The sequence below is a fragment of the Rhinolophus ferrumequinum genome, chromosome 10 (assembly GCF_004115265.2).
Source record: "Rhinolophus ferrumequinum isolate MPI-CBG mRhiFer1 chromosome 10, mRhiFer1_v1.p, whole genome shotgun sequence".
In the NCBI taxonomy this organism is placed as follows: Eukaryota; Metazoa; Chordata; class Mammalia; order Chiroptera; family Rhinolophidae; genus Rhinolophus; species Rhinolophus ferrumequinum.
Window position 1 is genome coordinate 13,700,260 of NC_046293.1, and position 24,353 is coordinate 13,724,612.

Genomic DNA, 24,353 nt, shown 5'->3' on the forward strand with positions numbered 1-24,353 from the left:
ATCTTTCCAGGGTGAACACTAGGCAAAAATTATGAAGCGCACAGTCTCATTGTTTCTTCTTTCCCTTGCACTTCGTTCTCTCTGCAAAAGAATTAAACACTATTAAAGTATGAATGGCTGATAAAACTGTAGCCACTCCTGGGAGATTTTGCATTTTTACGGTTATTAAAGCCATAATCCACAGCAGTGGTTGAAACCATCTCATAAACCAACTGAGATATAGGGGAGCTTTGGGGTGGAGGTTGTGAGTTCACCAGAACCTTCTGAAACTGCAAGTATAGGTAGTCATGTATTTCTTGTAAGTCTGACACTAGTCATTTCATATTGCCTCAGTTTTCTTACCTATAAAAATGAATAGCACCACTCAGCCCATCCACTCTTAGACCTAAAATGAAAATAAATGCTATAATCTTGATGAGAGAAATTAGATGGCTTCTACAGAGGGATGCTGTATTTGGGGTACCTGGGTGCAGCAGAAGGAGCTTGAAGGAAATGAGGGCCTATTCATTTTATGGATTAAATCCACTCCGCTCTTGATTCCTGGTCTGAAATCCCATTCTTAGATTATTAAAATGAAACTTTTTATTTCTGGACGTTATTTTTGAAAGATTGTACAATATCTTAGAATAGTGATAGTCCCAATAGTCCTGCACACAATAACTTTCTTTTAATGGAACAAATTCTTAATGCAGCCTATATCAATTATCCAGTCTCTTAAATGGCTGAGTTTTCCTCTAGTTGATTACACAGAGCCTTTTGCATTATTGAAAAACTGGAGCAATTAGATGTGACGTTGCATACTTAACGAGGTGGGGTAGTTCAAAAAAGTAAGGACCAGAAAGAAGCAAGCTGGAAACCAGAAACGTGAAAACAAGAAATACATTATTTATAGTGTACATTGAAATCGAAAGGGAAGCCAATCCAACCTTTGTCCATCACATGAATCTACTTCTTAGCATATGCGCAGTAACAGTTTTCATTGTTGAGTTGTCAGCCACTCTTCTCCGTGTTTCTACGTGAACTCATTTAAATGACAAATCATTTGGTGTAGTGTCCACACATTTTCCTATTTCACCATGTTTTTGTGAACTGTGCTGGCATTTTTAAATGAGCTGGACAGTTAACAGCTTTCTATAGATTACCACCCAATGTCAATTGTTTTGCCTTTCTATTCTCCTTTCTTACTACTCTTTGACTTTCCTTGCACAATTACCCGGAGTATTCTTGGTTTTCCTTTCTCTGCCCTAATATCCTTCTTAATCTTTTATGTGACGTAATAATAATAATAACTAAGATTTATTTGATACAAGTTTTTAGTATGTATCATCTAATTTCTCTCAACAATCCAATGAGGCAAGTACTGTTATCTCCATATTCATATGAGGAAACTGACTCATGGAGAAGTTAGATAATTTACCCAAGGGCCCACAGTGAAGAGCAGAGCCAGGAATTAAACCATTTTTTTTCTAACTCTGGGGCCTAAGTTCTTAACCACTATATTCTGAGAAAGAGAACAGATGTCCCTGATACCAAGTAGCTGGCCTGGTGCTGCTACTGGTCAGCTAGGTCTTGGTGTTGCTAGGAGTGGGCGTGGCACAGCTAGGCCTTGTTGTCTCCCCTTGAATAAAAACAGTTTCAGAGAACATCAGCATCAGAAAAGGTCACTCCATAACCATGATTGATCAGGACAAACATAAGAGTACTCCATAATTATGTCCAAACACAGGCAAAAACATAAACCTTATCCAAGCCTCCAAATGGGATACACAAACTGAAAATAATCAAACGAATATGAGTGGCTGTTATTTCTTTACCAATTACAGCTTTAGCCTCATTCTAGGCTTCCATTTTTCTACATAAGATTCATTGAGCTACCCAGTCCTATAGTCACCCCTGCTTCCTGACAGCGTCTAATTTAGAGCAAAGTCCCCTAAGACAAACCCAAATCTTAATATAAATCTTCTCTAACACCCTCTTACTGTGATCCCTCACGGTTCCCCATAGTGTGTGTTCCCCCTTGCTGCAACATGTAATAAGCTCACTTTGTGCAACCACAGGTGTGTTCCTGGCTAGAGAGCATGGTCACTTTGGACTGTCCTGTACTATGCATGTCTGTGAAATGAAAAGCATACTACTATGGCATTTCTTGCCCGGTAAAGAAACGGAACTACCCACCCATCTCCAACCTTAGGACTGTCACACTGAAGCTAGCGGGTTTCCTTCCTTTTTGTAGATTCTGTATTGAATGTCTGCTAAATGCAACCTTATCAAAAGATAGTGAAAAGAAACAAATGATGCTGGAATAAATTTGACATAATTTTGCAAGGAAAAAAAAGAACTTCAGCCTGTTAACTCATACCTTGTACCACATGCAAACTAACTCAAAATGGATCATAAATCTAAATGTAAAATTATAAAGCGTTTAGAAGAAAACATAGGAGAAATATCTTTGTGATCTTGGGTGAAGCAAAAAATTTCTTAGATACAATACCTAAAGCACAATCCATTAAAGAAAAAAATGTTTTAATCTATAAAAACTTCTGCTCTTTGGATGACACTGTTAAAAAATAAATGAAAGGATAAGCAACACACTAGGAGAAAATATTTGTAAAACATGTATCTGATATGTGACTCCAGAATATATGAAGAACTACAACTCAATAAGAAGACAAATAAACCAATTTTTTAAGACAGCATAATTGAATGATCACCATAGAAGATATTTGGATGGCACAAGAAATGATGCTTGACATCACTATTCATTAGGGAAATGCAAATCAAAACCACAAGAAAATATCACTACTTGGTTAAAATAAAAATAATTCCAAATGCAGTTGAGGATGTGGAGCAACTAGAACTCCCAGACCTTGATGCAAATATGGAATGGCAGAAACACTTGGGAAAACAATTTGGCAGTTTCTTACAAAATTAAACATATACTAACCATATGACCCAGCAATCCAGCCTCTAGATATTTAGCCAAGAGAAATGAAAACATTTTTCACACAAAAACCTGGACACAAATTTTATAATAGCCAAAAACTGGAGACAGTCTAAATGCCCTTCAATTGGTAAATGGATAAGCAAATGGTGGTACACATATACAATGGAATCAAATCACAAATAAAAAGAATGAACTAGTGATACAACAACATGAATGAATCTCAAATGTATTATTGTAAGTAGATTATTGTAAGATGCAAACTCAGAAATCTATGTACTGATGCTTTCATTTATGTGACATTCTGGAAAAGCCAAAATTATAGAGAAAGGAAACAAATCAGTGCTGCCTGGGTGTTGGGAGGGATTAACTACAAAGGGGCTTGAGGGAATTTGGGGCGGGGGGTTTGATGGGTGTGTTTTATATTTTAAGTGTGATGTGTGTTACACAATGTATGCATCTTCCAAAATTCAGAACTATACACTAGAAAGCAATTTTACTGTATGTAAATTATATCAAGTCTAAACAAAAAAGATGTTGAAATGCAAAAAATGTTGGGATGAAATAGGGCCAACATGAAAACAATATGAAGTAGCTCACCTGATAGTAAATTCTAAATATAAAAAAAGATAAATTATTAGTGGATAATTCATATTATGAAAGAACTTGTCCTTGTAGAGTAACAGAGTTCATAGTACACTGAAATTTTTATTTACAAAGAGGTGCCACTTGGTTTATAGTGGAGTAACAAAACTGAAGTTGAAAGTCACTGCCAATTGATGATCAATCACAGATGAAGATAAAGCATCTCTGAAACTGTCAACTATGGGAGAATACAATTGGATTTCAAGAACTGAATTACAGTTTTTCAGGAACTTGTTTATTGTACAAATGTGGTTCCTGATGCTGTACTGTAGAGGTAAGGAGCATTTGAAAGCAGAAAGTAGCCAACAGTGGTCAAGTGTGGTGAGCAGTTTGGCAAAAACATAAAATCAAATTGAGCATCTTCAAACTCAAGTTGTATTACTGAAATTACCATGAAGTGCTGACCTGTAGGAGCATAAGTGGCTGCTCTCCTTTAAACTAAGAGAAGGGAATGAAGATGTGAGCGAATAAACTAGAATGATTTAAAATGTGCAAAAACATTTTGTAACCTCTACTTTATGATTTAGAAATCTAGCAGAGATACAGATGGATTAATTTGAGATTAATTTCACAGTTCATGCTATTAGAAGTTCAGCTATTAGAAGTCATCAATAATCTCTGCTACAGTGGACAAAATTCTCTCTGGCTATTGGAAACAAACATTCAACCTGGGCCTCAGCCGTCAGAAGGCCTGCTTCTGATGGACTTCCTAATTTCCCATTTCTCCGATAGCCATATTGGCCAGAGTCTTCGTTCTGCTGAAGTGCTCCAGGCTCCCTCTAAGAGACCCTTAGAGAAGACTGCATAGTACCTGGAAACCTTCCATTTTCACTTACAGAATTCAGTCTCACAGTTTCCTGGGTGAGTATAAAACTTCATCAGACTGCCATAGAGCTGTTCTCTGCTGAAAGGGTCTCAATGAGTCAGCTTGGTTTACCTACCAACTCTTCCAGTATCGGTAGCTACTGTTGTCTTTATTCTCCTGGAGTTTCTTGACTTTGGTACTCTGCCAAGGTAACTTTTTCATAAAGGAATAAAACTTTCGGGTCAGGTGTTTCATGTATGTTTTTGGGGCCTAACCAGTTGCACTTTTGGATCTTTCACAAAGTCGTCTTTAATTTGTATATTCCTAGTCAGGAGCTCTGTATCATCAGACTTCCCTAGTATCTCTTCCTCTCTTCCTATCTTCCTCCTCCTGGTCAAGCACAGTGAGTTGGAAAGAAGAAACTCCATCTGACTTACCCCTATTGTTCAGCCCTGAGTTCAAGTTCATGTTTGGCATTCTTCAGTTGCCAAATTCTCTCCAAGTCTCCTGGACCTGGACCTTGGACGGAGAGTCTGTAATTGAAGATTCTTTCCTATTCCTTCTGTGAATTGCTAAATTTGCTCTTCTTTTCTTCTTTCAGCCATTGAAGGTTTGTCTGACTTCTCTCTCCCGATGACTTAGAATTTTCTCAAGCCCAGTGTAGCCTGCATTTTTGCATTCCTGTCCCTGACCCCTCCCTGGTTAGAAGAGACAGTGCAGGCTACAGTGTGTACAATGAAGGTGATATTCTCTCGTCCCAATAGTTCAATGATAAAAGGTAGACAATTAATCAATTTTAATAAAATTTGTGATTGAGTTAAAATAATGTGGGTGCTTTACTAGAATACTGCCATGTTGCAATCTTAGGACTATTTTACGGTAGTAAATTGGCTTATTGAAAGGGATCATTTTGTAAGAAAGAGAAACCCACTTGAGCTAGTCAAAAAGGGGGTGGAATTGACAAGATGATTGTGTAGATATCCAGTGGAAGGCAAGGACACTAATGCAGCCAGACCTCTTGAGTTGCTGTAACCATGAAGTGGTAGACACTGATGATAGAAGCTACCCTCTGCTTTTCTCACTCTCACCCCTAGCTTCTCTTGAGAATTCTCTCATTCCTACTTTCTTTATCTTTCCTTATTCCTTACCAGATCAGCTTCAAACAAGCTTTTCTACTAGAATCATTGATACCCAAGTCTATATGCCTAGGGGAAATAACCTATGTACCCCAGTTTGAATCTGGTTTCTACCCTCTAGAGTAGTAGAACACTAAATATCCTATAGCCTGATTCTGCTACATGCCCTGCTCTTCCTATGGACTGTTTGGCTTTGCCTGGTTTCTCTCAGTCATCTCCCTCATTGCGTGAGGGAACTGTAACCTTTGTTTCTTATAGTCAGGAGAGTCTAACGGAAATACTGGGCATTTGTTATGCACAGCCATATGTATAGCACTAGAAGATGGATAACATAAATCTTATCCTTAAGGAGTTTACACTTTTGATAAAGGCAAGACATATGCACATTAAGCATTTATAAATCAGTAAGTGATAATGCAAAAAATGCCCCAATGAGTGGTCAGTAAAAGAGGACTGAATGAATGCAGGAAAGATAGGTATGGATGTGAGCTGTAGAGAACTTCTGGGACAGAGCAGGGAAGAAGTGATCTTTATTTAATAAGTATTAAGTGCCTGCTTTTATAAGGACTTGAGCTGAATACTTATAAGTAAGCAGAGTGGAATGATGATTATTTTCCACCCACATCCAGTATTGATGTGAGATCCATGAAGGGGACTAGTAATAAACCTAAACTACTTCGCCTTGGGGCAGAGCACCCAAAATAGTAGCAGAGCTCAGCAAGCATAAGCGTTTTCAACGGTAAAGAGTTACATGGGGATTGGTGAAGATGGGCAAGGTGGAGCTTTACAAAAATAAAGTAGAGCAGCCCGAAATTGAACTATAGGGTCTTTATTGTAACCTACAGTAGGCAAGTATGTTTACCATGAGATGAGAGACTTACTGAGTTAACGTTTTCCACATGAGCCCAAATCACAGCATAGTTGGTCTGGGATTTGTGTGAACTACAGAGAGAGCCTCGCAGCTGTGGTTTTGACTGCTGTATGCCTTCTGAGGGGTGTAGTTTCTCTATTACAGGTGAAGAAAACGCATGAGACTAACATCTAAGGCCTCTGTAACCAGGGTGCATGGATTTCTCCTAAGTGAAACACTGCTATCAAACAGTATGCAGAGGGAAATATTCTAGGAGGGGGAAAACCTGCTTTAGGGCACCTTTTGAAATCTGCCCTTTGTACTCACATTGAATGTGAGGGATATAGCCACAAATCCTTCACCAAAGTGTGGAGGAACTAATACCAATCTTTTCCTAGATGTAAAATTGCTGCACTAAAATTTATCAGTGACTGCTTGACCTACTTTCCTTCCTTGCTTTTAGGGCACATTTTTACATGGGGTCTAATTTATTTGTCAAGAGATTAATTAGCTTTTCAGAGCCTCTGTGCTAGTTAATAGTCCCAAAATAGGCTACTAGTCCCACTGCCCATTGCTTCTTAGGAGGACAGATTAGAGGAGTGACAAAATTTGAGCAAGATCTATTTATGAGTGCCTTTATGCTTGTCAAAGCTGTGACCTACGACCCCCTTGACTCAGTCTCTGGCAGGTTGCCTTAACTAGGCCCCTCCCCCTTCCTGCAAGCTTCCTGGAGCCTTGAATAGATTAGGCCTGAGTTTCAAGGTGGTGTGACCAGGCAATATGATACGGTGAGTCAAAGTCCAGATGCTGTCACCAGACTTGAGTTTTAATCATGATTCTACTACTTTGGTCAGATTGCTTGTCTGGGCTTCTTTTCCCTGCTCTCTAAAATGTGGACTACTAATAGTCCTCATCTCCTACGACCGTGGTGATGATCAAGTAACATAATGTACTGAACTGCTCACTCACAGAGTAAGTTCTCGGTACATGGTAGCTGTTTGCATTGTGATCAACAGTTAAAGGCACAACATCTCCCTTTAAGCCCTTGAGGCCTGGGAGTAAACTGGACCTGCTGGGGCTGTCAGCTTCACAGGGGCTGAAGAACATGGACATCTTTCATCAAATTGTTGATCAGTGTAACAGAATCTAAATTTTGTACACTATACCCAAAAATGTAAAACATATAGCACTCTATTTCCTGTACCTTGCCTTGATGCTTCCATTCCCTTTGATGGACGGGGAAGAATCATGAATTTGCCAGTTACTAAGGGTAACTCAGTCTCTTTCCATTACAAAGTTTTTTTAGAGTCAGCTTAGCCTCTTCTCTTCGGGGATAAACGCTTAGTCTTTCAGGATGGTCTTTCCCACATTGTCCTTTCCCTAGCGGTTGTTGTTATACATGACCTCATGGCAACGTAGAAGAGGTGGCTTCTCCAGGTCCATTAGACCATCACTGGTGTTTCAGGTTCTATCTGAATCTCATTTTCTAGTGCCTTCTCATCCTGACTTCTAAACAGGCTCAGGCTTTAGAAATCTTAATTGAAAGTGACTCCCTGGATTGAGTAACTTCAGTTACTCATGGATTTAAATATAATGTATGTGCTGATTACTCCTAAATTTATATCTTTAGTCCAGACCTCTTCCTTGAATTCCAGACTTGTATGTATAAGCAGTTGTCTACTGGAAGTTTCCACTAAAATGTATAACAGGCATTTCAAACTTGTTGTCTAAAATCTAAGTCCTGATCTTGCCCCTCAAACCTCATCCTCAAGAAGTCTTTTCCAAGTTAGTTGATGACAACTGCATCCTTCTTGTTGCTCAGTTCGAAAACTTGGACTTATCATGAGCTTGTACTTTTGCTCATATGCCACATCCAATCTCTGGGGAAATACAGTTACTTCTACTTCAAAATATGTTCTGAATCCAATCATTTCTCATCACTTGCACTGCTATCAATGTGGTCCAGGCCTCCATCACTTCTCACCTGAATTATTGCAATAGCCACTTAACCTGTCTCCTCACTCTCACCCTTATAGTCAGTTCTCAACAAAGTATTCTGAGTGATCCTTTTAAAACTTGAATCAGTCAACTCCTCTGTGTAAAATGTTACTCCTCTGCATAAAGTGTTCCCATCTTACTTAGAGTAAAAGCCAAAATATTGTCACTTCACACAAGAGCCTGTGGGAACTGTACTCCTTCCCCCTTCCTGTACCTTGACTTCATTTTTTGTTCTGGCCCACTGCTATTCTTCAAACATGCCAAGTATTCTCCTGCAGGGCCTTCATACTTGTATTCCCTCTCCTAGAATACTTGGGATTTCTGGCTTGCCAGCTCACTTCCTTTATGTCTGCTCAAATGTCACTTTATTAGGAGGTCTTTTTTGACAAATCTATTTGGTACTGCAAAACATAGAAGTTGCTCTCCTTTACCCTCTTTAAGAATATATAGCGAATAGATTTTTTAAATAAAATACAATTTTTTAAAAACATCCTTACAGTGATACTGTAAGAAACTGATGAAAAAGGACAATAAAATTCCCCTGCGGACAAAGAAACTCAACAGCAAAACGTTGACCCAAAACAGAAGAAAATGATTACCCAACATCCCAACATGAACTTTCAGAAACCCAATGCTTCAATTCAATCTAGGAAAAACACAAAGCAGATATAAAAGAGCTCAGGAAAGAAATAGCCAGATAATAGGAGGTGATCGCTAGATGATAGAAGTGGGTAAAGCATTCAGTGATAGGTATCAAAGAAAAAACGGGGGAGAAAACAAAACAATTTCAAAAAATAAAGACTAAATTATGAGAAGCACAAAGAAAATCAAACATGACTGAAAGCACAGTTAGGGGCATAGAGATTAGAAATGAGAAAAGCAAAGATGAAACAAAAAATATATAAAAAGGATTATAGATGAAATGACAGATAATGGAAGGTAAGCAAAATACTTATTTGAAGTTCCCTAAGAAGAAAAGCAAAACAATGGAACATACAAATATTTATAAGCAGAAATTTTAAGCATATTTTTCCTGAAAAAACAAAAGTCTACATTTGACTGGTACATGATAATCTAGGGGGAAATTTGCTCAATAATGGCCAACACAATATCCTACTAAAATCATTGGACTTTAAAAGATAAAGAATATAACTTCTAGAAGAAATCGTAGGAGAAAATCCTCATGACCTTGGGTTAGACAAAGTATTCTTAGATACAACACCAAAATCACATTCCAGAAAAGATAAAATTGGTAAACTAAACTTAATTAAAATTGAAAACTTTTATATTTCATAAAACACCACTAAGAAAATGGAAAGACAAACCACAGACAAAATATTTGCAAATCATATAGCTGAAAAAGATTTGTTTCAGTATATAGAAAGGACCTAAGAAGACAACCCAGTTTAAAAGTGAACAAATTATTTTAGTGAACCGTGCACCATAAAAGATGTATGAATGACTAATAAACACCTGAAAAGATGCTCACAATCTTTAGCCATTAGGGAAATGTAAATCAAAACCAGATGAGAAACCATTTCGCATCCACTGAAATGACTATAATGAAAAGACAGGCTATCACAAGTACTGGCGAGGATGTGGAGCAACTGGAATCCTCAGACATTGCTGTTGGGAGTGTAAAGCGGTACAGCCACTTTGGAAAAACAATTTGGCAGTTTCTTAAAAAGGTAAACGTAAACTTACCAGATGAACCTAGAAATTCCACTCTTAGGTAGGGTTTCCGGGCGGGAATTCCCACCTGTTCTCAGGAATTTTTTTCGCTTTCCCATTCCCGAATCCCGAGATATAAACTTTTCTGTTCTCCAAGATGAATCGTTTCTACAAAGTGACTGCCAATACTACCAACCACCTGGGTTCAAGGAGCCGATTTTCCCAATTTCCCGACCAACTTTTCTTGGGATTTGGGAACGGGAAAGTGAAAAAAATTCACGAAGACGGGCGGGCATTCCCGCCTGGAAACCCTACTCTTAGGTATGTGCCCAAGAGAACTAAAAGTACATATCTACACAAAGACTTGTACGCAAATGTTCATAATAGTATTATTCATAATAGCCTAAATGAAGAAACAACCAAAATGTCTGTCAACTGGTTAAGAGAGAAAATATAGCACATTTATTTCTCATTATTCATAGATTCCACATTTGCAGATTTGTCTACGTGCTAAAACTTATTTGTAACCCCAAAATCAAGCTGATTTCCTGGTCATTCTCCGACATGTGCGTGTGCTGAAAAGCAGAAAATTTGAGTCACCCAACGCACATGTTCCCAGCTGAGGTCAAACAAGGCAACACTGCCTTCTTGTTTCAGCTCCCTTACTGTACACAAGTATCTGTTTTCAGTCTACTTAGTGTCTTGTTTTTCACATTTTGTGCTTTTTCTTTGTGATTTTGTTCAAAATAGCATCCAAACCTAGGGCTGAAATGCTGTCCAGTGCTTCTTACTAAGCATGAGAAGGTTGCGAGGAGGCTCATGGAGAAAATAACCTGTGTTACATGAGCTTCATTCAGGTCCGATTTATCACACTGTTTGTCATGAATTCAATGTTAATGAATCAACAATATCTATTAAGTAAGGTGTCTTTAAACGGAAACACACACAAAATAAGGTTATGTATTGATTAGTTGATGAAAATGGTATTTTTCAGGAACCTGACTCTGTATTTCCCCTAGGGGCCATAATTCAGTATTTACTACTTCAGTGCTTGAAGTGACTTTATAGAACATAACTACCTGGAATAACAGGAATAGACTGTATATCCATTCAGTGGAGTGCTGTTCAGTGGTAAAAAGGAACAAACTACTGATACTTGCTACAACATATGTTAACCTCAAAAACAGTATACTATGTATGTAAGAGAAATGAAAAATTGAGACTCAAAGGAACATGCCAATTCATAAATATAGAATTAGATAGTTTTATTATTGAGCAAAAAAATACGAACATACACACAAATTACAAGTGGCTGCAAAACTAGTGGAATTTTAATTCTATCTGGAATTAAAGCTACAGTTGTTACACCTCATCCTGCTTTTAATAAACAGAAGCAGTTTTTCAATTTGTGTTAGTTACATTGAGCTTACTCTGACATAGTCTTTTTCATAATTCTTTCTCCGGCTTACTCCAATGTCCTAATTTTTAGAATTTATCAGGCTTACTCTGACTGATATGCTCTTCTTTGTAATTCTTTATCAATACCTCCTATTGCCTCTGTCAGTGCATCTAAGTACACATATTAGTCACATGCTTTATCATTAGATAGTTTTATCATTCCTCAGTAATGTCTCATAACTGTGAAAGAAGCCAGATACAAAAGACTACATACTGTACAATTTCATTTATCTGAAATTTCCAGAAAAGGCAAATCTTTCAAATTGAGATGAACATAAAATTGTATTAGTTTTAGGTGTACAAACCGAATGATTCAATATATGTATATATTGTGAAATGATAACCACAATAAATTTATTTAACATCTCACCACACAGTTACATTTTTTTCTTATGATGAGAACTTTTAAGATTCACTCTCTCAGCAACTTTCTAATATACAAAACAGTGTTGTTAACTATAGTCACCAGGGTGTACATTCCATCCCCAGAACTTATTTATCTTATAACTGGAAGTCTGAACCTTTGACCAACTTCTTCTGCCCTCCCACCGCCCCTGCCTCTGGAAATCACCAATCTGTTCTCTATGAGCTCAGAGTTTTTGGTTTTGGGTTATTTGTTTGTTTGTTTTAGATTCCACTTATAAGTGAGCTCATAGAGTATTTGTCTTTTCCTATCTGACTTATTCCACTTAGCATAATGCCTTCAAGGTCTATCCGTGTTGTTGCAAATGGCAGAATTTCCTTTTTTATGGCTAACTAATATTCCATTGTGTGTGTGTGTGTGTGTGTGTGTGTGTGTGTGTGTGTGTATGTTACCATATCCTTTGTATAAATGTATACATTTATTCATTCATCTGTTGATGAACACTTAGGGTGTTTCCATGTCTTTGCTATTGTAAATAATTCTGCGGTGAACATGGGGGTGCAGATATCTTTTCAAGATAGTGATTTCATTTTCTTCATATAAATATCCATAGTGGAATGGCTGGATCACGTGGTGGTCTATTTGAAATTTTTTCAGGAGCCTCCATACTGTTTTTCATAGTGGCTGCACCAATTTACCTTCCCACCAACAGTACACAAGGATTCCCTTTTCTCCCCATCGTCACCTACACTTGTTATCTTTTGTCTTTTTGATGACAGCCATTCTAACAGGTGTGAGGTGACATCTCACCGTGGTTTTGATCTACATTTCCCTGACGATTCATGATGTTGAGCACCTTTCGTATACCTATTGGACATTTGTATCTTTGGAAAAATCTCTATTCAGATTCTCTGCCCATTTTTTTATTGGATTGTTTGTTTTCTGTTAGTTGTATGTGTTCTTTGTATATGTTGGATATTAACCCTCATCATATATGTGATGTGCAAATATTTACTCCCATTTTGTAGGCTGCCTTTTCATTTTGTTGATGGTTATCTTTGCTGTACAGAAGCTTTTTAGTTTGATGTAGTCTCACTTCTTTATTTTTGTTTTCGTTGTCTTTATTTTTGGTGTCAAATCCAAAAAAAATCATTGCCAAGACCAATGTCTAGGAGCTTATCGACTGTGTTTTTGTCTGGCAGTTTTATGGATTCAAGTCTTTCATTCAAGTTCTTTAATCCAATGGATTAAATTCTTTAATCCATTTTGAGTTAATTTTTGTGTGTGGTGTAAGATAGTGGTCCAGTTTCATTCTTTTGCATGTGGCTGTCCAGTTTTTCCAACACCATGTATGGAAGAAACTGTCCTTTCCCCATTGTATATTCTTGACCATATATGCATGGGTTTATTTCTGGGGTCTCTGTTCTGTTCTATCGATTTATGTATCTGCTTTTATGCCAGTACCATGATGTGTTGATTAATATAGCTTTGTAGTAAAGAAATGTGATGCTTTCTTGTTTTTTTCTTGAGATTGCTTTGGCTATTCACAATTTTCATATTGAACCAGTCTTTCTCCCATTTCTTATGGTCTTCTGCAGTGGATCTTGCAGAAGATAGTAATCACTCCCATCAAGAAGTGAAGTCTAGTTTCCCTCCCTTTGAATCTGGGTGGGCTTTAGGGACTTTCTTGTAACTGATAGAATGAAACGGAAGCGATGCTTGGTGACTTCCAAGGCTAGGTTAAAAGAAATCTTGCAGCTTCTCTGTAGGTCTCTTGAAACACTCACTCCCTGACTCTCTCTCAGGACACTCCCTCTGAGAACACAGATACCAGGCTGTGAGAAGCCAACCACATGGAGATGCTCTGCTTGACAGCCCCACCTGAGCCCAGCTTTCGAGTCATCCAAGCCCAGATGCCAAACTGAATAAAACTCCAGGCAATCCCAGCACCCAACTGTTTGAGTCACTCAAAAAGTTATAGACTTTTTCCCAGATGAGGCCCTAAACATCACAGACAACTCAGAGGTGAGTTGTCTGCACCTCCTGCAAATCCTAACATACAGAATCTGTGAGCATGTGAGATAGTTTTGCTTCCCACCACTAAGCTTGGGACAGCAGGGGCATGACAGAAGTGATACTGTTCTTCTCATTTCAGTTATTTGGTGCATGATTCAATCTATTTCATTACTCATGATGTTCATTTTGGTCACTTGTTTAAGGTAGTATCTACTCTATGTTACTCTTTCCCTTTGCAATTAGTAAGTATTTTGTGTAGAGGTATTTGTAAGTATTTGTAAATGAGACTTTGTGAATGTTCCCTTCCCATTCCTCATCAGACATTCAATTAACTTGTTTACTTAAATCAATACACACTCTTGGATTTCTATTTTATTTAATAGGTTATACTCCCTTATTACCATTATTTATCTTGAGGCCCAAACTGGCCTAGATTTGGCTGGTGGGAGCCCCCTTTAAGTTGGCTTCCCTGCCCTTTTGACATCTCCCCATATCTCTTGAGCAGTTTTTAACTTTCTGGCACAATTGTTCCAACTTTATCTTGCATTTTCCCTGCCCCAGCCTTGAATTTCATCCAGGAGAGTCCTGGTACCTTTTAGTGGAAAACGGTATCTAGAAATCAAGATCTGTCTCTGGGAAGGCTCACTGCTAGTCAGTTGTACAAACGCACATTTCCCTCTATATTTATTTCTGTACGTCTATATATTGACAACCATGAAGTTCCACCGATACCTCTAATTTCAGAACTAACGTCCCAGGGTTCATTTTTGCTTTCTCCCTTTCTATATTTATTTGTCCTTTTTCTGACAGTGAGACACCTGCTTCCCATTATCTGTAAGGTATTTACTTATTTGATTAATCCCATTCTATATAATCAATCGCTCGTCACCAGCATGGCCCCATTTTTCATGTTGATGCCCTCCATGGGAGAGCCACTTGGGGTTCAGCACCACAGGAGCGGCCAGCCTCCTACACAGACATCCTCTCCCCTCCACTTGGGCTGTGAGATCCCATGCCACTCCTACACCATGTGGACACCCTCCCCCAGCCCTGTCTCCCCACCCTATGGGCAAGCCCACCTTGCCCGTTCCTCTTAATGGCCTTAGACATAATTGTCACGGAGGGAAGGAAAGGGGAAAGAACGTGGAGAAGAGGAAGAGAAAGAAGAAGCGGGAACTTACCTAACATTTTTTTTTAAGCCATGAAAATGCATTAAAAAAAAAAGTTTTAAAGTATAATACACAAAAGCAAACAAGTTTATCTTTAAAATATCAAGTATCACATCCATAGTCTAGCTCCGTTACAATTATGTCTTAAAGCAACATTTATCTTTGTTTACAAATCTAGCAGCAGGTGACAAAACCTAGCATCTCAGTTTGCTTACTGTTCATAATACTAACAAATGAATATGTCTCAAATCACATTTTAGGCAGTTTAACTTAAAATGCATAGACAAACACATGCAATAAATTTGTTTTTAAAAACTTATTTAAAATCACAATTTCAAGAAAAATACAAAAAACTTTACAGACACATTAGAAGTCAAGTTCAGGTGTAAGAAATGGATTTTTTTTCAAAAGTGTATTATCACTGAAACTATTTAAATGTACAAAGTAATGAGATATTTTCCTCTTTTTTTTCTGGATGAAAGAACTGGCACTGTCTGTTACCTAAGAGTAGATACTGATTTGTTGACAGTGAGTAAACTTGATGTGTCAACATTACATATTGCATCTAAAGGCAGAGTTGGCAACTTATCCCAATAATATATATGTATTGGCCTGGATTTTTGTTTTTAAAGTAGTTTCCATAAATAGTAACTTTTAGAGCTATGTGACCTGTTTGGCTAAAAACAAAACAAATCCGGTAGAGCTCAAAGAGTTTACTTACTCAAAAGAAAAAGTTTATTAAAGCTGAAAAATAAATATTAACACTGGCTGATGAACTCAATACCTAGCAGTTACTGACAACTTTTAAATGTATACTCCAATATATAACCTCAAGAGGACCACATTTATTTTCCCACATAAAGAACAATAATTTGTTGAAATTATGGCAATGTGATTTTTTCAAAAGTGTGTTTATTTAGGGAAATAGTAGTTACAGAAAAATAACTTGAAATACTTTGCCAATGAAATTGCAGATTCTAACAGTAATTCATATCATCTTAGATTTTAAGCATGTGGTTTCATAAACAAATTCTATCAAAGAGCAATTCAATATAACTAATTAAAAGAATTGCTTTATGTTTCCATGAAAACCAAGTAAGTATCACATTTCAATGGTTTACATTTACGTTTTTGGAATCTGACCAGCCTGGAGGAGGTTGGCCAGGTTTTCACTGCTCACAGCAGAGGCTTGGGCAGCAGGATGTTCAGATGGAGCATTTGCCATCAAAAATTCATCAGACATTTTCCTAGCAAGAGCTTAACTCCTCTCACACTTGAGTGTGTGCTGGGCTTCCAAAGAGTAGGACATGAAATGGAGAGGCAAAATGTTATTTTATGGTGGACAAACATGGTATAATCAATGATAAGTTATGTTGGTATCATTTGCCCTTGATATGATGTGATGAAAATGACACTACTTCGGTGGTCTTCTAATATCCCATAATCTCAATCTGTACATGAGGAAAACACCAGACAAACCCCAGTGGAGGCATAGTCTACACAATACCAGTACTCCTGTAAATTGTCAAGGTCATCAAAAACAAGGAAAGTCCGAGAAACTGTCAGAACCTGGAAGCACCTAAGGATAAGATGTTAACAATATGGTGAACTGGGTGAGGTATACGAGAACATTCTTTGCTATCTTTGCGACTTTTCTGTAAATCTAAAACGGTTCTAAAATTAAATGTTTATGGGGCGGGGGTGAAATGATACAAATACTAGAAAAAAAAAACCACGGGTGAGTTTCTCTGTTGGGAGTGGGAGATATTTCCTAACTAGGCCTCAAAACCTAGAAGCAATAGGGAAGAGATTGATAAATCTTGCACGATTTTTTAAAACTGGTGTATTCGTTTGCTAGGACTACCAAATTCTACTTGGTGGCTTAAACAACAGAAACCTCCTTTCTCACAATTCTGCAGGCTAACAGTCTGAGATCAGGATGTCAGCAGGGTTGGTTTCTCCTGAGGCCTCTCTCCTGGTTTGTAAATGGCCTTCTTCTCTTGGTCTTCACGTGGTCTTCCCTTGCATCTGTTCTAATTTCCTCTTGTTATAAGGACATCAATCATACTGAATCAGGGCCCATCCATCTGACCTCATTTTACCTTAATTACCTCTTTAAGGGCCTTATCTCCAAACACAGTCACATTCTGAGGTCCTGGAGGTTAGGACTTCGACATAGGAACTGGGTGGGGTTGGTAATGACTCAGCCCATAATAACTTGTATGGCAAAAAAACATAATTGAAAATACGAATGACAAACTGAAAAATTTTTACAACTTATATCACAAGGGTTAATATCCATAATATACAAAGAATTTCTAAAAATAGAAAATATAAAAACCAAGAATCATAGAAAAATGAACAAAAGATATTGAGTAGGTAGTTCACAGAAAAAATACGAAAGGCATTGGAAAATATCTGACCCTGGCTCATAATCAAACCTTGGTTTTCACCTATCGGATTGGCAAAAACCCAAGAGTTTGACAAATAGACTATGTTACTAAGTTCTGTTTCACTGGCATATCCATACCTTGCTGATAGCAATGTAAAAATGGCACAAGCCTCATGGTGAGGAATTTAGCAATATCTAGCAAAATTACATATGGAAATGCTCTTTGACCCAGACATCCAACTTCTAGGAATTTATCCCAGGATTCACTGGCAAAAATATGAAAAGATGTATGCACAAGATTGTACATTGTAGCATATTTGTAGTAGAAAAAGACCGGAAACAATCCAAACATTCACCAATATGAGACTGGTTGAGTAAATGTTAGTACATGCACACAATAGAATCACAGGCACCTGTGCAAAGGAATAAGGATTTCTGCATACTACCATGGAGAAATTTCTAGAATATACCATTAAGTAAAAGCAAGGTAGAAAAAGTGTTCACTTTAATATGTGACTATTAAGAGAAGAATAAGATTAAACATTTACCAAAGACTGCTAGAGTCCTGTGAAAAGGACTCAGGAGCCAGATTGAAGAGGCTTCCACTGACCAAAGATGGGACAATTTGAGTGTCAATAAAGATGAAAACTGCAGTGGAGTGAAACACATCAAATATCATTAAATCCATGAGTTTATGATGTTATCCAAATCAAAAAACTCATGGTCATTTTTGGAGGTGGCTAGAGAGCCAACTAATCTTTCTGAAAATTAGTAAATAAAGGGAAAGAATCAAGTTTTTGACCCACCTTTGTTATATAAACTGTAGCTCAGGACAACCAAATAGTTGATGAAAGAAAGCTTTTCCTTACAGATGTAGCCTGACTAATAAAAGAAGGTTTGATAAAATTAGAATATCACTACTCTGTAAGCCATTAATAAAATAATGGATCTACCAACAATGATTATCAATTGTTACTAAAATTGCAAAAAAAGACAAGTAAGCAGTAAATGCGTCCTGGTGGAAGTATACACCTCCAACAAGGAAGGAGGGTTTTTGCCACATAAACTGGAATCTGATCAAACCTCCAGGTCTTACCAGAGATTTCTAAGAACGAGGACAGAGAAACGTGTTAAACAATAGCACATGGATGAAATCAACAAATCCAGACCGTGAGAAGTTCTGTAGGAAAAAATGACCCATTCCATCAACAAATAAATTGCAAGGGAAAAAAGAAACTGAGGGCAGAGCCTATTGATTAAAAGAGACTTAAGAGACATATCAATCAAATGAAGTTAAGGACCTTGTTTGGGTCCCATTCTAAACAAACCACTGTTAAAAAAATTATAAAACACTAAGGGAAATTTGAACACTGACTGGATATTTAATAGTACTAAGGAATTGGTATTAATTTTTCATTGTGATAGTGATATTGTGGCTATGTTTTAAAAAAGAGTCTTTAATCTTTGCATAACATGGACATGTATCAAATCGTCACATCGTACACCTTAAATTCACACAGTGTTATATAATTTTATCTCAATAAAGCTGTAAAAGAGTCCTTATTATTTAATACCTTGTGTAATATTCAGGAATTCAATAATATATATCATATCTGGGATTAGCCTAAAAGTAATCTGTGGGTGGGGGCGGGGGTGTGTGGATGTGTCTGTAGGTGATGCAAGACTTGCCATGGTTGACAATGGTTAAAGCTGAGTGATGTGTACATGGGGGGATTGGTTTTTCTATCCTCTCCACTTTTGTGCATGTTTGAAATTTTTTATAACCAATTTTTTAAATTTAAGAACTTGAAGCCAACTTGAAGTGATTCTCACTGGCAAAGACAGAACATCAAAAAGATTATGTTCATAATCTCATATATATGTTCTTATATATAACCTAATTCCAATAAAAATATCAACCTTTTTGTAAAATATTGGCAAATTGAATCTGAAGCTAATATAAAAAAATAAACAAGCAAAAGTTGCCAAGAAAACCCTGAAAAAGAAAACAGTGAAAGGAAACTAGTCCTATCAAATAGGAAACATACTATGAAGTATCAATAATTGAAACAGTGGGCACTAATAGACAACAGGCCAATGGAATAAAATGGAAAATCCAGAAGATCCAAATATGTATGGGAATTTTCTGTATTGATAAAGGGGGCATCCTCATTTGGTGGAGTAAAAATGCTTTTTTAAATAAATAGTGTTGTGACAACTTTTTAAAATTAGTGTTCATTTTGGGGGGAAAAGGATTCTTTCTTCACAAAGGTACTAAAGGAAAACATGGGTATATTTTTTCATAGCCTTGGGTTATGACTCAAAATTAAAAAGATTGATAAACTTGGCTATATAAAAATCTAGGGCTGGCCCAGTGGCTCAGGCAGTTGGAGCTCCTAACTCCGAAGGCTGCGGGTTCGATTCCCACATGGGCCAATGGGCTCTCAACTACAAGGTTGCCAGTTCAACTCCTCGAGTCCCGCAAGGGGTGGTGGGCTGTGTCCCCGGCAACTGGACCTGGAGCTGAGCTGCGCCCTCCACAACTAAGATTGAAAGGACAACAACTTGACTTGGAAAAAGTCCTGGAAGTACACACTGTTCCTCAATAAAGTCCTGTTCCCCTTCCCCAATAAAATCTTAAAAAGAAAAAATCTAAAACCTCTTCAAGTAAAAGAAACCATACATAATCAAGGACAAACTGTAAATGGGGAAAAATATTTGCAGCCCATATTACAGATAGAAAGGGTTAAACACTTTCCTAACCAACTTACTATGGTAAGAAGCTGCTAGAAATTAAGATGAAATGAAACAACAACATAAAAGAAACATGGGCAAAGTATAAGAACAGAGCTCCAAAAGAAAGAGAGACAGGGAAAGAGAGGAAGATAAATGCTTCTTCAGGCATTTGAAAAGATGTTGACTTTCACTCCTCATTCATACTGAGAGAAATGCAAATGTAAACTATACTGAGATACTTTCTCCTCTATCAGATTGGCAAAGATCCAGTTGTTCAGTAACACCTCTTGGAGAAGTTCGTGGAAATATATACTGTTTTGCCTTGATGGGATGCCAAATGATAAACTCTTCCAGGGGACCCTTTGGCAATATTGATATAATTATACACATTTACCCTTTGACTCAGCAATCCCACTTTTGGGAATTTATCCTAAACATCCACTTGCAAATGGATGAAATGAGAAATGATGAATGTATATTATTCATTACAGCGTATTTCAATAGGGAAATGATTTAATAAACTATGGTACATCCACACAATGGAATACTCTGCCCTTACTTAGACAAACAAACAAAAAATGAGCAAACACCATGAATTCATTTGGAAAGATCTCCGAGATATATTGTTGGGTTTTCTTTTTATTATTGTTTTATTAGATATAATGTTGACTTTAGACTCACACAGAGTTAGTTATATAGCATTTAGCTTTCTTTAGAGTTCTTGACTATTCTAGCACAGTACATCAAATTTGCTGCTGTTAGGTGAATTGCATAAGGAAAGGAAAAAAATTAGAAAATCACTGAATTACAGTTAAGGCAAAAAACAAGAAAAGCAACGAGACAGAAATCATAAAGCTCTAACAAGCTGATGTGAGGTGATAGCACCATTTGCTCACTGGAGTTTTTATATCATCCATATAGTTGGGTTTCTTTTTGTCTTGTTGTTAACAGCATGTACTGCTAGATGATATTCACAGAAGCATAAACTTAGTAAGATTTTCTGCATTTTTTTTTTTCTAGGCAAAACTGGATGTCACCAGTCATTGACTCAGAATTAAATCTTTCTTGCTCATTCAAGAGTGAGCAAGAATATCTAAGTTCAGGGCTGGCCCGGTGGCTCAAGGCGGTTAGAGCTCCATGCTCCTAACTCCGAAGGCTGTCGGTTCGATCCCCACATGGGGCAGTGGGCTCTCAACCACTAGGTTGTCAGTTCAATTCTTCGACTCCTGCAAGGGATGGTGGGCAGTGCCCCCTGCAACTAGCAACGGCAACTGGACCTGGAGCTGAGCTGCGCCCTCCACAACTAAGACTGAAAGGACAACAACTTGAAGCTGAATGGCACCCTCCACAACTAAGATTGAAAGGACAACAACTTGACTTGGAAAAAAGGCCTAGAAGTACATACTGTTCCCCAATAAAGTCCTGTTCCCCTTCCCCAATAAAATCTTTTTTTTTTTTTAAAAAAAAAGAATATATAAGTTCATAGAGATTCTTTTCAAGTTCTCACACATGATTCAGATTCTTTTTTTACTAGCTAATTGGTTGATTCATGTAAACATCTTTCTTGTGGGGGTTTTTGTCTTTGCCATGAGACAATCTTCTGGATGTTATTTTTGTTTCATGAGTTCAGCTTTGAAGGTCAACTTCAAGTCAGAACTGCTTCCATTTATTAGTAAGTGTACTCATTATTGATTTCTACATGTGACCGTTGCTTGCTGTTGTTCCATGTCCTTTTCCTTGCTCTTGGATAATGTTTCTCAAACTCAACAGTGTAGGGAAATGTGGCAGGTGCCTGGCCCATAGGGGCCACCATTGCCATTGCTCCATTTAAAAGCAGGCAGCTCATAGGGATGGCCGGTTAGCTCATTGGTTAGAGCGTGGTGCTGCTAGGACCAAGGTTGCCAGTTCGACCCCCTCATGGGCCCCTGTGAGCTGCACCATCCTTAGAACAAACAAACAAACAAAAAAAAAAAAAAACAGGCAGCTCATCCCTCACCAGGGCAAGATTGGCCATATGGACCACTGCCAAGGCTCCCACGGTATGTACACTACCATTCCCAGTTGAGGTCTTGCTGCCCCTGAGTCTCCTTTATTGAAAGGGTTTGGGTTCCAGTACCTTGCACCTCCCACAGAACTGAAAACTCACAGCTTCATCGTACTGGTAAGTGAAAAGCAAAATTCAGAAGGGTGAATATGACGTGCTAGCTTTTGCAAAATAAAGGAGAAACAAGAATATACACTTGTGTTTGCATAATGAAATGCTGGAATGATACACAAGACAGTCATTTATAAGTGATGGGGTGGAAACGGGATCAACAGGAGCAAAGGTGGAGCAGGATCTCAGTGTGTTTCATTTTCTATAACTTCACTTCTGAACCATGTACATGAATGATCCACTTTAAAAAATTGAAAATTAAAATGAAACATGTTCATCATATTGAATCTATATAGTACTTAAAAGAATAAACTAGATTTATATATATGAACAACTGGAGATCTCAAAAGCAACGTGGACTGAAAAAAGCAACTTGCAGAAAGATACAAACAGTGGGATATGATTTATTGAAAAAAATTTAAACATATCCAAACGTTCTCTATATTTCTACAGAAGCATTTATATGTAGTAAATAGATAAATTCATGCACTCAAAAGGTCACACAAAATTCTGGGTGTGGCTATCCCTGGGAAGGAAGGGAAGAAGTTGGAATTGGGGAAGAAAACAAAGGGAAAGTATCACTAAATATTAATTATTTTACAAAATGTTACTGAAGCAATTATCTAGGGATATGCTGAAAGATTTCGAGCAGGATTATAGCATTATTTGAACTGTCTTTGGGAAGACTGATTTTACAGCCCACTATAGGATAGATTAAGTGAGGAGAAACTGAAAGAAGAGAGCCCAGTTAGGAGGCTAATATCAATAATAGATGAGAAATAATGAAGGACTACACTAGAATGAAAGCAATGAAGTTGGCAAGGAGAGAAGGAATAACTAGTAGGCATAATTACGGCTTCCATAGAAGTCCACATCCTAATCCCCAGAAACGGAATATGTCCCATTACATGACAAGGGGGACTTGTCTGTAGATGGAATTAAGATGCCAGTCAGCTGATCTTAAAATCAGTGGGGGGGCCCAATGTAATCACGAAGACCCTTGAATGGGGAAGAGGGAGGCAGAAGAGACTCCACAGACCATCGCTGGCTTTTAGATGCCAGGGAGCCAAGAGCCAAGGAATACAGTCACCTGGCGGAGCTGGAAAAGGTAAGAAAAATTCTGCCCTAGAGCCTGCACAAGGAATGCAGCCCAGCTGACACCTTGATTTTAACTCACTGAGACCCGTTTTATACTTCTGACCTCCAGAGTGGTAAGATAATAAATTTCTGCTGTTTTAGGCAACTAAGTTTGTGGCGTAATAATTTGTTATGTCAGTGTTGGGAAACTAATACATGACAAAGGCATTTTATAGTCAGAAGTAATGAGTCGAAAGGTCTTATTGGATGTCCAGGTATATATCTAGGAGGAAAATACAATATGAGTCTGGGTTTGAGGAAAGAGTCTGGAACTAGGAAGAGCTAGCTGAAGCTCTGGCAGCCAAAGAAACAAGTATAAAAACCGATAAGGTGAAGAAAGAACCACAGGGTACACCTACATTTGGGGGGCGCCAAGAGGAGAAAGGAGATCCATGAACATACGAAGAGATGGACTGGTAGAGATCGTCAGTAATCAGAACCACACCACATCACAACCAAAGGAAAGAGTTTTAAGATTGTGAAAGAAGGAAGCAGGTAACAGTTTTAAATGCAACAGAAATACCAAAAAATGACACAGTTGTCAGCTTGTTTTGCACATTGGTAGCTTGTAAACCACCCCACCCCCCAGACCCAGGCACTACCCCCAGACCACTTAAAGCAGAATCTCTGAGGCTGAGGACCAAAGCTCAGATGATTTTAACGTGCAGTTAGGATTGAGACGTGGTGGTGCAAATGGTGAGTGGGCCTTTTCCTGCCACCCAGAAACTGACACTAGGACCTCAGCTGAAAACTGTAGAGTCTGGCTTTCCCCCAGGGGAGGCGCCAACGATTGGGGCCAGATACCCACCCATTGGTGGAAGTGGAAACGCAGTGTTTGTGGGGAGAAGCTTTTCTCTACCTGAAGCCAAGGTGGAGGGTG

At 38.0% G+C, this 24,353-nt stretch overlaps 1 long non-coding RNA gene across 1 annotated transcript in view; it reads left to right on the forward strand.

Moving 5' to 3' along the window:
* LOC117028637 (uncharacterized) overlaps window positions 1-21,364 on the forward strand; it is a 22,760-nt gene extending 1,396 nt beyond the window's left edge. The window contains exons 2-3 of the long non-coding RNA XR_004424150.1: window positions 13,674-13,893; window positions 21,202-21,364. This is a non-coding gene — a long non-coding RNA (uncharacterized LOC117028637). The remainder of the gene's footprint in view (window positions 1-13,673; window positions 13,894-21,201) is intronic.
* Window positions 21,365-24,353: the final 2,989 nt, after the last annotated feature.